Genomic DNA, 16,899 nt, shown 5'->3' on the forward strand with positions numbered 1-16,899 from the left:
ACCACAATTCTTTCTGCCCCTCATCATCATCCTATGCACACCTTCCTCCTTCACCCCTCTCTAACTCCACTTTAAGAATAGCAATTAAATCAACATAAATACTTAATTCTGGCAAGGAGAACTCAATCAGTTGCTTTATGATTTCTGCTGCTGTCCCCACATCCTGTTTGTTCATAACACTCTGCCATAGCTAATCCTTCTCCAGATATGTCATCTTCCCCTATTAAAATGTAAATCCCTGAGGAGCAGAAGACTATTTCTTGACTATTTATCACCAGTGTTTAGCACTGCTAATAGACATATAAGAAGCACTTCGTACATATATTTTTTCCTTATTCATTGATTCCTTGCTGAGGGGCAACAAGACCGAGTAGTTAAAGTCAGAAAGTAGTCAGAAAGGCTTCCATATCTTCTTCTGATAAATACTGCCTGAGCCCTAACCAACTCCCTTAAGTTATAAGTAGCAGAACAGGCATTGCTCTGCAGTACTAAAAGGAGTCTTAATTTTTTGGTTTTTGTGTTTATTGTCTTCTTTCAACTGATAATTTTTTATTCAGTGATATCATAGATCTAGACCAAAATCTAAAAGGTCAAGTACTAGCTATTCAGTTTTATTGTAGTTCTGTTTTAGGAAAAAGCTACTTTAGTAGCTAGTCTTGTATTTCAGAAAATCAGCTTGAAAAAGAGTATAATTAGTGATGATCCCCAGTGAAGTAAAAGGAGTGAGAGAAGATTTCCATGTCTGCTGTGACCATACATCCTATACCTCCTGTAGAAGATCATCTCAGTAGCTCTGAGGCAGAATTGTGACCTGAGGTAGAAGTGAGATTGAAGTCAGAAATATATGAATTCCAGTCTAGCCTCAGACACTAACTAGCTGTATGACTTCAAGCAAGTGCTTAACCTTTGTCTGCCTCAGTTTCTTCAACTGTAAAATGAGGATCATAATAATGGCATTTATTTCTCAACATTGTCTTTAGGATTAAATTATATTTGTATAGTGTTTAGCATAGTGCCTGTCACAGATTAGGGAATTAATAAATGCTTCTTTCATTCCTTTTTTTCATAGCTTATGGTGTAAGTATGGCATATGAGTGGATGCTTCTCATATACAATCCTGCATTCATCCACCACTATAGGAAAACCAAATTCATAGTTTTGAAAGGGAGTCCATCCTTCCAGACTGCTGAGTCTTCAATCAATTAATCCATCAACATTTACCAAATAACCTACTATCAAGAGATAAAAGTAATAAATGATGTCATCAGTTGCTATATGTACCCCTGGAAAGTCATAGATACTACTTTGATATAGATAGATATGTATTTATGAGATATACCTACACACATAAATATGTATGTGTGTACTAATTCCAGAAAAAGGTAAGTCTGCTACTGCCACTCACAGTATATCATTGACATTTAGCAATATTATGGGTTTGGTTTTGTTTTTTCAGTGAACAAAAATCTATTTTTTCTCTCTTCCAAACCTCTCATTAAAAAAAAGAAAAATCAGATTCTTGTAATGAATATTATGTCTCTCTCTCATGCATATATATATATATATATATATATTATATATATCTATCATATATATATATATATGTATGTATATATATACACACACATACATACACAAATATATACTATATATGTACATATATGTATATATATATATATGATGTGAGAGAGAGAGAGGAAGGAGGAAGAAAGGAAGGAAGGGAGGGAGGAAGGGACAGAGAGAGAGAGAGACAGAGACAGAGACAGAGACAGAGACAGAGACAGAGACAGAGAAAGAATGTTTGCGTAAAATCTTATTCTGAACTTTGAGTCCATTGATGTGGAAGTGGATGGCAGATTGGTCTTCTGGAATCATGATTGATCAATGCATTAATTAAAGTTCTAAATTATTTGTCTTTACAATATTGTTGTTGTTATAAAAATTGTTCTCCTGATTCTACTAATTTTATTCTGTATTAGTTCTAATAAGTCTTTCCAGGTTTCTCTGAAACCATCCTGCTTATTATTTCTTATAGCATAATCATATTCTATTAGAGTCATACACCATAATTTGTTCAACCATTCCTCAGTGGATGGCCATCCCCTTGAATTCTAGTTCTTTGCCCCTACAAACAGAGCTGTTATAAATGTCTTTCTGCATGTGGATCCTTTTCCTCTTTTTTTGATCTTTTTCTTTGGGATATAGAGCCAATAATAATATTGCTGGGTCAAAGGGTATACACAACTTGTTAAAACTGTCCAGGCAAGGTAAGGTTTAAAAACAAAAGCACAGCACACATGAGGATTCCTTAACAAGCTTTACTTTACCTTTTTTGCTTTCTCTCTCCTAGTAAAGTTACATTTCCTTTTGAAGTTTCTCCTGTGATCTATCATCAAGTTCCATCCTGTTTAACAAATCTCATTTCTTCACCATTGAACCATTTTCTAACCCATTACTATTTTTGCTACTCCTCCTATTAAAAAAAATGCTATTGGAGATTTCCTTTGTAGGTTGAAGATGAAATGGAATGCTTGAGGAAATTCTTGGAACAAGAATCCTTTTCCTCATTTATTCATATGTTGTGATAAATAAAATAACATTAGGTTTACCAGGAAACCTGGGAAAAAAGCAGGAGTATTTTAAATTTTTGGTTACACTTGAGAATGTATTCCATTGTGAAAGTTATCAATCATTTAACAAAAATTTGTTAAAAACAAATACACAAACTAAACAAAATCTTAGACAGCACAAAACCAAAAATCCATATTAATAAAAAAAAATGCCAAAAAGTAAGCAGGTCACAGTACTGAACGTTTGTAAAAGCAATTTCTGATTTAAGCAGTTTTTCCATGTAGCAATATAACATTAGTCCTAGAAAAGCCATAAAGAAAAGGAAGAACTACTAAATGTCCTGAAGAACTGAAGGCAAAATAAATAAATAAAAAGGAGAAGTAGAGAGACTCATTTATTCCTAGTCAAGACTCATAGCCCCAGGGGAGTGCTATCGACTTAATGTCCATCTATACACCACGCTATCTGTACTCTGGCCATCTTCCTCCTCCTCCTACCAGAACTTTAAACTCTCCTCAGTGGCTGGACTCTTAATAAGTGAGTATTCACCTCATTTTGTCTAAAGCTAAGTCTCCATTGTACTCCCACCCTTTTCATTTCACCCTTGTGTGATATCTTTCTCCATTAGGATATTTAAAAGAGCAGAAACTGTCTTACTTGCCAGAGTATAATTTTTTCTTGGCATATGATATGAATTTTAAAATGTTATATCTATATCTATCTGTTTAAAAGGTAATAAAAATCCCCTGCTCTGTTGAGCTGATTATATAATTAGAAAACTTCAACTTTTAAATATTAGCCCCTATAATACAGAGACTCCAAGATACCCCAAGACTGCTGCTGGGGCATGATGGTAGGTCAGGAAGTAGTATCTCTAACGTGGAGCTATTTACTCTTCCTAAATATTAGACCTTAGGCATTGGCTGTGTGACGCTGGGCAAGTCACTTTACCCTGTTTGCCTCAGTTTCCTCATCTTTAAAATAAACTAGAGAAGGAAATGGCAAACCACTTCAGCTCTTTACCAAGAAAATCCCAAAAGGGGTCTCAGAAGCAGACATAACTGAAAACAACTAAAATAACTTTACCTTAGCATTTTCGAATTATCCATGACATTGCTTTCATCTATTAGCATAGTCAATCAAGAACCATATAAAGTAAGCTAGAAAAGCTATACAAAAGAAATGGGTAGCAGATATATGTGTGTGTGAATATATATGTTTATGTTTATGCACACATGCATGCATGTATATATATATATATATATATATATACACACATAGATGTATGTAGATTAATACACATGGAAGTCCATATATATTTTTTCAAGAATTTATACATGTGTCTATAATGTATATTTACATACATACATACAAATTTACATACTGAACTTGTGTTAATAAAAAGTGAAATGTTTTTAGCAAATCTACCTTGTTTATAAGTCTTTTGTATATTTTTAATGATTATTTCTGAGTGTGACCCCTACTACAAAAATGTAAAATCTGTGTGACTTAAACTTGTAAAATTCAATTGTAATATCTTGCTGCCAACCAAATGGTGTGAAAACTAGGGAAATATTTGTTTGAGGTAATATATTTTAGTTGGCAATCAAAATATAAACATTACTGTAAACTGTGAATGAGCCTATAGCTGTCACCCATTTGCAACAACAATCCAAATTTCCTTTGGATATACACATCTATGTGGGTATCTGCACATCTGTCTTAACTGGAAACTCAGGATATGAATTCTTGTTTTACTTTACTCCTGACATGTCATGTGATTGTAAGCATCTGTATCTGTACCCCAGTTTTCCCTTGGACTCCTCACTAGGTTTTAACACTTATTTTATTTATTCTCTGCAAACAGTTAATGATTGTAAAACATTGTAAGAACAAGAACATATCATGCATAATAAAACTATCCACACCCTCTATTACTTAGCCCTCTAGCTATATTGTTTGCAACATTCCAAGAGAATTTAAGATTAAATCTGTTTGAAGTTAAACTAGTTGGAATGGGAGAAGGTGATACTCATCAGAGGAGATCAGATCTCTATATCCTCTTCTTCTTTCCTTCTCTGGTTGAGTTTAAGATAAGTGGTAGAGGTGGTTAAAAAAAATGAGGTGATAAGAAATTAGCAAACAACTAAGCTTTGGGTAGAAACCCCCCCCCCCCATTAAAGGCAAATTAGACACAGTGGCTTAGGCAGAGGGGTAAATAATCACAGACTATAATGAACATGTTCTAAAAAGTTCGAGAGGAATCTCCTTTGAAAACCAATGAATTTTTTCATGCTTTAGAATCCAATCTCACTTGATTTTTTTCACTGGCAGTCATGTTATGTTTTTTAGTTATTTTCAGTCATGGCTGGCTCTTTGTGACCATTTGGGGTTTCCTTGGCAGATAAGGCAGTGATTTTCCATTTCCTTCTCCAGCTTATTTTATGAATGAGCAAACTGAGGCAGACAGTTAAGCCTAGAGTTACACAGCTACTAAGTGTGTGAGGCTGGATTTGAATGTAGGAAAAGTGAGTTTTGTGACTCCGAGCCGGGAACTTTTTGTACAATGGCACCAGCTAGTTGCCTCAGCAGACACAGGTGGTAATAAAAGGCAGGTGATGGGAATGAGAGGAAGAGATTTGGCAAGCCCCTTAGCCTCTGTGTGGCTTCCATTTGCTCTGTAAAGTGAGGGAAATGGACTAAAAGTTGATCTGTAAGGTCTCTTCTGGTCTTAACAATCCTATAATTCTTTCTGAGTAGTAAGAGCAACAAATCACTATCATGAAAGCTGGAGAGCCTTCTAGTCCAACACAGAAAGGAATTCCCTTTTTTATATACCAGAAAAGCGGGCCAGCCTCTGCTTGAAGACTTCCAACGAGGGGAGAACTCCAGCTCTGTTAAATTAGGAAGTGTTTTCCTGATATCCACCCTAAATTGACTTCTTTCAACTTCCACCTATTGTATGTACCTAATCCTTTCTCATGAGACAGCTTTTTAGATGCTAGAAGATAGTTATTATATGTCCCTGCCTGTTCCTCTACTCTCCTTCTTCAAATTCAATAGTCCTAGTTCCTTCAACCAATTCTCATATGATATGGAAACAAGACCTTTCACTCACCTGGTTCCCCTGTGGTCCTTCTTCAGCTTACAACCACCCCAAACTTAATGCAATACTCCAGACAGGACTAATAGGATCAAAGTATGGTGGGCTATTATTTCCCTGTTCCTGGAAGCTAAGCTAAGTTCCATGTTGCATTAACTTTTTTGGCTGTCGCATTATTCTATGGGCTTCTATTGAACTTGCAATCCACTTAAAAAAAAAAAAAAAAAGACCTTTTCCCGAAAACTATTATCTAATAATATGAATAGCTAGCATTTATATAATACCTTCTGTGTATCACCATTTAACACTTCACAAATATGATCTCATTTGATCCTTATAATAACCCCATAAAGTAAATACTAATATTATTCTCATTTTATAATTGAGGAAACTGAAGAAAACAGAGAGTAAGTGATGACATGTGAGTGTCTAACATGGGATTTGAACACAGATCCATGTCTCCCCCAAGTGAAAAACATCTATATTCAATAGGGATTTCATTTTATTATATTGGACCCAATGTTCTTCCTGATCAAGATGCTTTTAGAACTTGATTCGCTAATCCAGTGTGTTAGCCATCTCGGCAGATTTGATGAACATACCATCTATGACTGCTAGAAATGCAGGATCAAGAAGAGCACCTCGGGAGCTCCCCACCGGAAGCCTCCTGCCACCATGTTGACATTGCACCATTGACAACTAGTCTTTGTGTCCATCGAGTCTACCAGATCTGAATCCATCTAACTATTTTGTTGTCTAATTTATAGCTCTCCATCCTTCTCCAGGAAAATATCATGGTATATACTTCATCAAACTTTGCTAAAAATCTGGCTAAATTCAATCCATAACATGGCTCTCATCTGCTGGTTTAGAAATTTTGCAAGAAAGGAAATGAGCATTTCCTCATTAGATCTGGCTCTCTTGATAAAGTTAGACTGCCTGTTGTTAATTATCACTTTCCAGTCGACATGTTCACCACAATTATCCATTTTAGAATTTTCACAGGAACAAAGATAAGTTCAGTGGACTATAGTTTGAAACTTCTGTTCTTTGAATAAGCCAGATGACCCTTTCCTCACACATGGCCTGGATAGCACTTTTTAATACTGGTGGGTCAGATGAGGAAGTTCTCTTGCTTGACCATCTCAGTTAAAGGATCTATTTCCAGTAGAGTCTTTCTTGTGGAGACATGTCAGAACTATCATGTGTGCATCAAAATCTCATTCATGGCTGTCCTTAAGGCTAGGATTACAAATACAATCCTTTCAGGCACTGATTAGCACTAATAAAACTTAAAGTTCAAAAATCATCTAACAGTGATATATAGCAGATGATGGTGGGTATGATGAATTTTAATAAACAGTAGTATTCTAAAAGTTGAAATAATTATGATGAATTTTAATAAGAAACAACAGTATTTTAAAATTTTAAATAATCTTTCAAATATTGTTTTCTGTAAGTTTGTAGCATTTAGATTTTTGAGGCTACTAAAGCTTAAAACTGCACTAAGACATTTAGGACTCCCAATATTTGCCTTTCTCTAATCTTACAGTCTATCTTCCATTTTCCATGATCTTTCAGAGATTACCAATTGAACTTTAGCAATGACATCTACTGGTTCTTTCAGGAACCAAGCATTTAATTCATTTTAACCAGGTAGTTTGAATTAAAAGGCAGTTAGGGGATCTCTTATCTCCTTTCCTTATCTTATATATCTTTTGCTCTATCTTTTCCAGTATACAGATCATTGTCTGTTTCATCTAAGAAAAAAGAAAAATCAAAACATAACTTTTTTTGCTTTGTCTACCCGAATGAACCAAACTTTCTAGTGTATACCCACCCCCTCAACTGTATCTCTACCCCCATCTCCTTCAGTAGATGACCTTGTCTCTTTAATTTACAAAATTAAAACTTAGATTCCCAGCTCCTTCATCTCCCTCCTTGGATATCTCAAAACCTCTGCCTTCTCCAACCCTCTCCTCATTCCCTTGGCCAAAGCTGATTTTTCATCTGAGATACTCTCTCCTATGCTCTGGGACTCTTATTTTATTAGTCATCCCCTTTCACTCTTAATTCCCGGTGATTCCTCTCTATTAATATATATATATATATATATATATATATATATATATATATAACTTGACTCTAACATAATGATGTTATTTTGGTCTTCTTTGAAAATAAAAGACAATAACCAACCAATCAAAACCATTCTGTTTATCAGTTCTTTCTCTAGATATAGAAGCATCTTCCTTCATATGTCCTTTGTACTAAATTTAGGTATTTGTAATAGTCAAGAGGCCTTAGTCACTCAGAGTTGTTCTTAAAACAATATTGTTGTTAATGTATACAACATTCTCCCATATGCGACATTTCATTCTTCATTATCTTGTACAAGTCTATTCATGCTTTTCTGAGACAAAATTGATATTGGCTATGTAATAAAAGAAATTAGGTAAGTCATTTCCGGTTTAGCAAACATTTATGAAGTGTGTGCAGTGTGCAAAACCCTATACTGGGAATACAAAGACAAAAGCAAAAGTCCTTAACTTCAAAATCATGGGAAGATACAACACAGACACAGTTGAGTAAATGAAAGATAATGAAAAAATGCCAAGTAATTATATGTCTTCTTATAGGAAGTGATACCTGAGTTGGGCATGGCAGGAAAGCTAGGGATTCTTGAGGCAGAGATGATCAAGGACACATGGGAGACTGAAGGTCTTGTACAAGGGGGGGAAACCTAGTAGACCAATTTGACTAAAATAGAAAATGCAAGAAATGAAATCATATGAAATAAACAAAGGGCCCCAGATAGTATGAATAGCCTTTGATACCAGGCTGAGGATTTGGTATTTTACAGTATAGGCAAGAGACTAGTGACACTGAAGTGATTGTATATTGTGTGGTGATCTTGACCCAAAATAATCCTTCGTCCAGCCAGGAGGAAGCAATATCTTCTTGCAGGTTCAAGTTGGCACAACTTTTTGGTCAAATAAAACAAGGCACCTTGTTTTCCTGGATTCTTAGCCTTGCCTGCATGGATGTTGGGTTCTTTTGATCCATAGGGTCCCCTTGAACCTCATGTGTTCACATAACTTTGTTTCACCCTTTATTTTTGACCACCTATATTCTGATCATTCTGAGAGTTTTTAATTACCAGAGTTTGAGCTTACAAAATGGGGATTGATTCTGGATAGCATATAAAGTACCAGTAGCATCCCCAAAAATGCATAATGTGAATGATTAACATGTTTCATAAATGGTTCTCCAAGGGAATGCTCAGGAGAGTCCTTGATATATTTTCAAACCAAAACATCAGAGGAAGGTCTGCTCCTAGTTTTCTTATTTGTAAAATGATGGGGGCAAACTATTCCAACTGTAACTGCAGGGAGCCTATAATTTGTTCAGTTTTTCTACCAAGTCAGGAAAAAGTCAATTAATCCAGGTCTCTTTAGGGCTTCAGTCCCTTCTAAAAAAGTTGTAGAAACTCATAAAAAAAGTTCCATTTTATTATAAATTTGAGATTTGATTGCTAGGTTTTTTAAAATCACTTATCATTTGGGAGATTTGGGTAGCTTGTTGTTATTGTTTTGTTTTTAATTTGAAGAGGGCTTTGGACTTTGGTTTTCGCCCATCCCACCCCTCATATCCTTTGCACCAAAGGGCAAACTTTATCAGGCTGTTCTGGAGACACTTGGCTTTGTGTGGACCCATACAATCCAGGTGGCCTCTGTGCAAAGTGACCACCCATGCCCAGTGTTTGAAAACAATGGAAATTGCCTTAGAAGGAAGTAAGCAAGTTGGCTGATGTACACTGGTATGTGGGTGTGGTAGGGAAGCCTTGGGACCAAGCTGTGCAGACTTGTTTTCTTAGGGTAAGCACTTCCTGAAGCCAAAGAGATGAGGGGCCAAGAAAGCCATAGTTGTTGCTGAAATCCAATAGAGGTCTGTGGGTGGGCAAGGACTTATGTTGCGCCTCCATGGACAGAGGAACAGGCCAAAGAGGAGGAGGAGGAGAGAAGGGAAACTGTGGCACCATTCCCAAGGCAACTGTTAATGCTTTTGTCTCTAACAACAACAACAAAAAATTATTTTAAAAAACTGGCCCTATACCAGCCCCATACCAATACAGAACATGTTGAGGTACCACCCACAATGGGTTGGGCAGAGGATAAGACAAACCTGGCATCAAGGATGGTGCCAGAGGATTGATGGGGCATGAGATGGCAGGACAAAGGTAATAGCATATGCCAGCTGAGATGCCAACCTTCTTAGCTGTCAGAACTGGTCTCTGAAAAAAGTATAGCTTTTGGATGTGTTTTTTGCAATACTTTTTTTTATTCTTTTGCTCTTTGTAAGCAACTGCTACTTGCTTCTGGCTTCCTGTGACTTAAGACCGGTGGGGCAAGAGTAGCCTGGGATGGACTAGAAAGTATAGGATTAGAAGGATTTTGGAATGAAGAGGACTTCAATGATAAAAAAAAAAAAACCCAAGGGTCATTGTTATCACTATCATAAACATTTACATAATATATTAAGTCTGCAGCAAACTTAAGATCATTTGATCTTGTGGGTTCCTACTCTTGAATAAATCCTTTGAATAATAGTATTGCTCTGCAATCCTTACTTAGATCTCTAGATAATGACAGAGAAGGTTTTGGCCTTGAAGAAAGCTTTTATTCTATCACTGGCTTCATGTGTGCTCCTAAAGAAATCAGTGAAGTTATTTTTCTCATCTGAAAGATAAAGTCCATTTCAGCACTTCTTAAGAGGTATCATGAAGATAACAGCTGACATGAGGATCAATGTGATTTTTTCTGTAAAGAAACTCTAAAATTCCTTAGAAAAAGAGAATTAAATTATAGTACATAGTATCCACCTTCATATTGGAAAATGGCTCTGCTACCAAAGTATTTTCACCTCTTTGTCATTTGCTTGCTTTTTTCCTTTCTCATTTTTTCCTTTTTGATCTGATTTTTCTTGTACAGCATGATAAACATAGAAATAGGTATAGAAGAAATGTACCTGTTTAACATATATTGGATTACTTGCTGCCTAGGGTAGAGGGTGAGGGTAAGGAAGGGAAAAAAATTTGGAACAAAGCTTTTGTAAGGGTGAATGTTGAAAATATATTTGTATATATTTTGAAAATAAAAAGTCATTACTTAAAAAAACAAAGTTGTGGTTCTCACACATTTTCTTGGGCATGTTTCTGCAGAGTTCAATCAGTCCTGAGTGTATTAAATGATGACCATAGGCAGTATTCGAAAGGGCAGCAACATGTTGCAATATAAGTTCTTGGTGATGTTGCAGAGTGAGGCTGGTAAAACAAGTTATCATGTAGTCTTTCTTTTTGTATCCTAGAATTAAGTTGGAGTGCAGAACTACTTGCTACAAAATAATTTTGTTGGTGAAATTTTGTGATTGGTAATGGCCAAAGTGTAGCTCTATGATATCTGCCATACAGATAAAATAGTAAATGTATATCACTATTCTATATGTTCATTTAGAATTTGCACTTACTATAGAACTAAACTCCACTATCTCTCAGGAATAGGCCAGACAAATAAACCAATTCTTGCCTTTGTACTTTTGTTGTTGTTCAATCATGTTGTTCAGCTTTTCATGGCCCATGAACCATAACACGTTCAACCCATCGTATCCTTCACTCTTTCAAAGTCTTTCCAAGGTCACATTCAATGTTTCCATGATACTTCTAATCCATTTCATCCCCTGCTGTTCTTTTTGCCTTTAATCTTTCCCAACATCGAGTTTTTTCCACTGAGTTCCATCTTCTCACTATGTGACCAAAATATTTAAACATCAGCTTCAGTATTTGACCTTCCAATGAATAATCTGAATAATTTCTTTATATATTCACTGATTTTATCTCCTTGCTGAGCATGAGACTCTTAAAAGCCTTCTCCAGCACCTCAATTCCCATTACCATCATCAATTCCTCTACCACCTCTCTTACCAACTTGCCACACAGAGTTTCTTGCAATATGAATTCTAGAACTAGTTCCAACATATCCTGAGTAACATTCATGAATCTAGAGCTGGACTCTAGAAGGTAGTGTCTTCTGTGCCTTGGAATAAAGTGTCATGAGATCTGTCTTTCTCTAGAGGAGAGCTACTCACTCTGGGTCTACTCAGTTCCTTGGGGGTGTATTCCTGTACACTTACCTCCCAGGGGCTTATTTACCCAAGTAAAATGAAAGCAGGTGCTCTTTCTTCTTTAGTTTGCTACAGATGATTCAAAAAATTCTTTCCCTTCACATGCAAAGTGGATTTACCTCATTGGCCCACAAAGTTCTGTAGCTCCTATTGTCCAGGAATACTACTACACTTGCTTTTGTATCCTAAGAAGAAAACCAAAGAGAAAAGCTCACTTTTGGGTCAGTTTTCCGATGCCTTTGGGCCACAGTCTCTATAATTTACTCTTGACCTTTCAAAGGCCTAAAGCAGGAGAACAGTAATAATAATAATAATTTGTTTCCTTAGCGTTGTGTAACAACAGCTATGAGTTACTGCTAGTCTTTTTCTCCCTTGGGGAAGAAATGGGGGGGAAATTATATCCATTTACCCAAACAAATTAAATCCACAGGACTTCACTAGGAGATGTCTATAGATTAGTGCCAGAATAAATAAAGAGAAAACTTTATTCCCTCAAAGACTGTACCCACAATGTGCTGCCATCCAATGAATTCCAATAGAATGAACAAATGAATATGAGGTAGCTTTGTTACTATCATCCTGCATTTGTTTCTCATTCTCATTCATCATCTCCTCCTGTATGTTCCAGCTCAATCTCTAGCTAGAAACTCCACAGCTATAGACTACAAGATTCAGCCAGTCTCCTAAGAACTTATGCTCTGGACTAAAATTCAGAGAACTAGCAGTATGGAAGCCACAAGCCATTGCTTATTTGGACAATAAGAAGGAGAAAGGGCACAACCTTGCATCTCATAATTTGAAGTTGTAAGGATGTCTAGTTTTTGGCAACTATTGTCATTCTAGGTAGTTGGGTTTTTGAGATCAGACACAATTTACCTCAATGTGGATCAGCACCATGGTCAGAGCCTAAAACAAGCAAGTTTGAGTAAGAAGTAGAGGAGGAGGAAAAGCTAGTCAGAAGAAGGGCACACTACTTTTATGCTACTAACCTACTGACCCATCGAAGGACACAGTGTGATTCCATTCTTTACATTGTTCCTAGGAAATACATCTGTGATTTCTCTCTGCATTTTACTTTTTCCTCATAGTCTCCATTACTGTATAGTGACCATATCTACCAAACCAAAAATCAAATTATTTTATCAACAGATGTTCCTTTTGATTTAAGATAAAATTTTATTTCTTGAATATAGAACTCCCATCCATCTCCACCTCATGCCACTTCTATCTATTCCAGAACATCCAATGTGTTGTAGCATCTTATGTGTTACTTGAGTCTTAAGATAATTCTTAGTGCTTTCCTCTTCAAATTCTCATCTTATCTCCTTTGCAAAGCCTCAAATCTTACTCTACAAAGGTCAGATTACCACAGAATCCAACAATTCTTATATGCTGTATTCCTAATTATATGTTACATTATCACATAGTATACTTTCTCTTCTAGTAAACATTTCTGCTTATCACAACACTGTGGTCTGACTTGTCCACTTTGACCTCAAACCTTTTTCAATCTTCTAGCATATATCTCATAAAAGTTTTTTAACCCTTGAACCAAAAAAAAATTATGGCCTATTAATCTGAAGCTTTAAAATGATAATATATTAAATATAAAAACACAAAGCCAATAAGACTTTTTTAACCAAAACTCCATAGCCAAGTAGTCCCAAAATCACTGGCCTTCTTTTATGGTAAAAAGTTGTACCAGGAAAAACTGGTTGTAAAGTAGACTGAAAAGTGTGCTGTTTAATTTCTCTATTCTGACATATTGGAGGAACCCCTGAACACACACCACACACACACACACACACACACACACACACACACACACACACCTTATTCCAGATTTTCAGGATCCAGACTCAAGGGAAGATTTTAGTTGAAATCAGAAAAAAAAAGTGGCAAAAGCTTAAATGTGGTTAATAAGCAATCAAATATGAGGAATGGTGAAATAAGAAACAGCAAAAAACAAATGCTTTCAATTCCACATTTCCTGAAATCCTGTTATCAGTATCTAGGCTTTACTTAATAAGAAACATCTGCACCCCAAATGTTCATTTGGATTATTTGTGCCCAATTTGTGCTAGAGCAATCTAAACTTGTGTTAGTCTGATCAGCCATAGTCAGACATATTGTAACTTGACCCCAATGTAGTGATGTCAATTGGTCCCCTTCCAGAATAAAAGACACAAACAACCAACTTAATAAGTGCTTACCTTCCATTCTATTCCTGAGATCACATTTCAAGAGACTGTATAAACCCTCTATTCTATTTCTAAATTATGTATGTTTTGCAGGTGTCCCTAAAGATAAAATTAAATTTTGTATGCATTTTAGGAAGATGCCAATAAATTGTAGTGTCTTGTTCCTTATTCCACTCATAGATAATCCAATTGCTTTATCATTAAATTTGAATAGAAAAAGCTTTGTCCACATTCTTTAGAAAACCTGACTGATGATTGCATACCAGAGACAATAAGCAGGAACCAAATCAGAGGAATCAGGGCTGGAGCCATCTTATTCAGATCCTTTATTTTATAATCCAATCCTAAAATAGCAACCCATGATTCAGTTTTCCATCTAATAATGGAATACATCAACATTTTTTTCCTATTTCCTGGAAATGTTAGAGAAGGCTAAAAAAAACCTCCCACTGGCAAAGAACCCCAGCATTTGGAGAGAAACAACTTTCTTTTTCTGTCTCTTATAAAGGAACACCCACCATCAACTACATAATGTAGCATGGTGTAACAATGAAACCTCTGCTCTCCAGTAGAGATTTCTTAAAACTTGCTTAGGAGCTTTTCACATGATTTAGAATGAGCTCAGCATTGGGTCTCACACACAATCTCATCATCATGTTACCTCCCATTAACTCAAAATGCTTTTCTACCTTAGAAATCTAACTATCAATTGGGTATCTGATAATTAAAATCAAGGCAGACTCAACATTTTATGCACAAAATAGTTTGTTTCCTTAACGTGTAACAACAGCTAGGAGTTACTGCTAGTCTTGTTCTCCCTTGGGGAAGAAGTGGGGGAAAATTATATCCATTTACCCAAACAAATTAAATCCACAGAACTTCACTAGGAGATGAATACAGATTAGTGCCAGAATAAATGAAGAGAAAACTTTATTCCCTCAAACACTGTACCCACAATGTGTTGCCATCCAATAAATTCCAATAGAATGAACAAATGAATATGAGGTGGCTTTGTTACTAGCATCCTGCATTTGTTTCTCATTCTGCCCAGTCTTGTTCTGCCATGAACTCCTTGGCTAACTGACATCTACATTCTACTCTCAAATGTTCTGCCCTATCGAGCACATGAACTATTCCTCTGATTCAAAGATGGAGTTTATAGAGGCAGGGAATTTCCTGTGACTGTGTTTCATGTGGGTTTCAAACACCAGCAGTCTATCAGACCCATCTACACATTTTTTATGTTTAAAAATGACTTTCATCTAGCATATCTGGGTGAATAGGCATCTTGCTTTATATAATTCAGAAGGAACATTCATGCTTAGTTTACCACTCGTCCACTATAAAAGTAAAACAAAAGTTGATTTATCTGTCAACCAGATATGTTAATCAGAACTTCTGCCCTTTCCAGTACCTTGATGTTAATAATAAATTTTATAGCACATCAAAAGATTTTCAAGGGATGTTTCAATCATCAAAGAAAAAATTAATTTATATGTACTTTAATTTTAATATGTTTTATCATACTTGATTTCTTCTATCATGCTCCAGGCCATATTTAGCCATCTACAGCTTCACAGGGGTTGCCCTGCCTGAGCCTGCCTCCCTGAGCAACCATTCCATCACACTCTAGGTACCCTGTCTGGCCACCTACAGCTCCACTAGAAGCCAAATCCCAGTAGTTAATAATAACCTTCCTCAACCCATTCCTCAATGATTAACATACTTCCACTACCAAATCTTCTCTATTCCAGGGATTCTGCGCTCCTAGTTGCCATTGTCCAACCTTGCTCTCTATCTTCCCCTGACTAATTCTGTTATTGTCAGCCCAGCCCCAGCACCTGTAAGTCACAATATCAATAAATTTTGGACAGAAAATGTCATCTGCATCCAAAAAGAGGACTATAGAGATTATGTAAATTAACGCATGTTATGTTCACTTCTTTTTTCCGTGTTTTTTTTTTCTCTCCTGTGATTTTTCCCATTTGTTCTGATTTTTCTCTCTCAACATGATTCATAAAGAAAAGTGCATTAAAAAGTGAATGTACATGCATAACCAGGAAAAAAATGTTTAAAAAAATTTTTTTAAACTTACTCATTCATGCTCTGTGCTCTCTTGAATGGTTGCTCCAAAGATAACAAATGAGCTTTCATTTTAAAGGTCTCTCTCTTTCTTCCTACCCTCATTAAGATTTGACTCCTTCCTGCTGACTCAGCTCCTCAGATGTCCTTTCTAACACTGGTTGTACTTTCAGTTATAAACTTCAATTCAGTAGTCATGACAGAGGCACTCCATGTTCCTCACTTGCCACTTCCAGGTTTTCCTCTACTTGTGTCATTTAGTAACTTCTCTTCCTTTAAGATTTATTTATTCAATCCACATTTATTACCCAAACAAGATTCTGGTAGCCATTGTCTGCCAACCTCCAGGAAACTTCTTCCTTCTTCAGGAAAAAAAAATTTTTGCAACTGGTTCATAATTTATCCTTTTTTCTCAACTCCTGTTGTCATACTAGGAGACCACAAAAGACATATTGATATTCCTTAACCTCCCAATTCCTCAACTTACTCATTTCCCATAATTTATTACTCCCTTACCAAAACTGCACTCAGAGACAACCTTACCCTTGATCTTGACATCCATTAGCCACAAGTCTTCCACATCTATGTTCAGGAACTCTGAAAGTCCCTTATGTTATCATAATCTATTGTCACTTTACTTCTCCTTTTGCCTTGCATCTTCAAATTCTGTTCTTCAATCTCATCACAAACTCCAATCCCTCCATCTTTCAACTCTTTTTCCAGGTTATCATCCTAAATTGAGTACACTCTTTTCTCTTCTTC

General features: G+C 36.0%; 1 long non-coding RNA gene across 1 annotated transcript in view; it reads right to left on the reverse strand.

Annotated features, from left to right (window-relative positions):
- Positions 1-16,899, reverse strand: part of LOC141543072 (uncharacterized) — a 132,443-nt gene that overhangs the window by 54,684 nt on the left and 60,860 nt on the right. The window contains exon 3 of the long non-coding RNA XR_012482321.1: positions 11,260-11,476. This is a non-coding gene — a long non-coding RNA (uncharacterized LOC141543072). The remainder of the gene's footprint in view (positions 1-11,259; positions 11,477-16,899) is intronic.

Source organism: Sminthopsis crassicaudata, chromosome 5, assembly GCF_048593235.1.
Source record: "Sminthopsis crassicaudata isolate SCR6 chromosome 5, ASM4859323v1, whole genome shotgun sequence".
In the NCBI taxonomy this organism is placed as follows: Eukaryota; Metazoa; Chordata; class Mammalia; order Dasyuromorphia; family Dasyuridae; genus Sminthopsis; species Sminthopsis crassicaudata.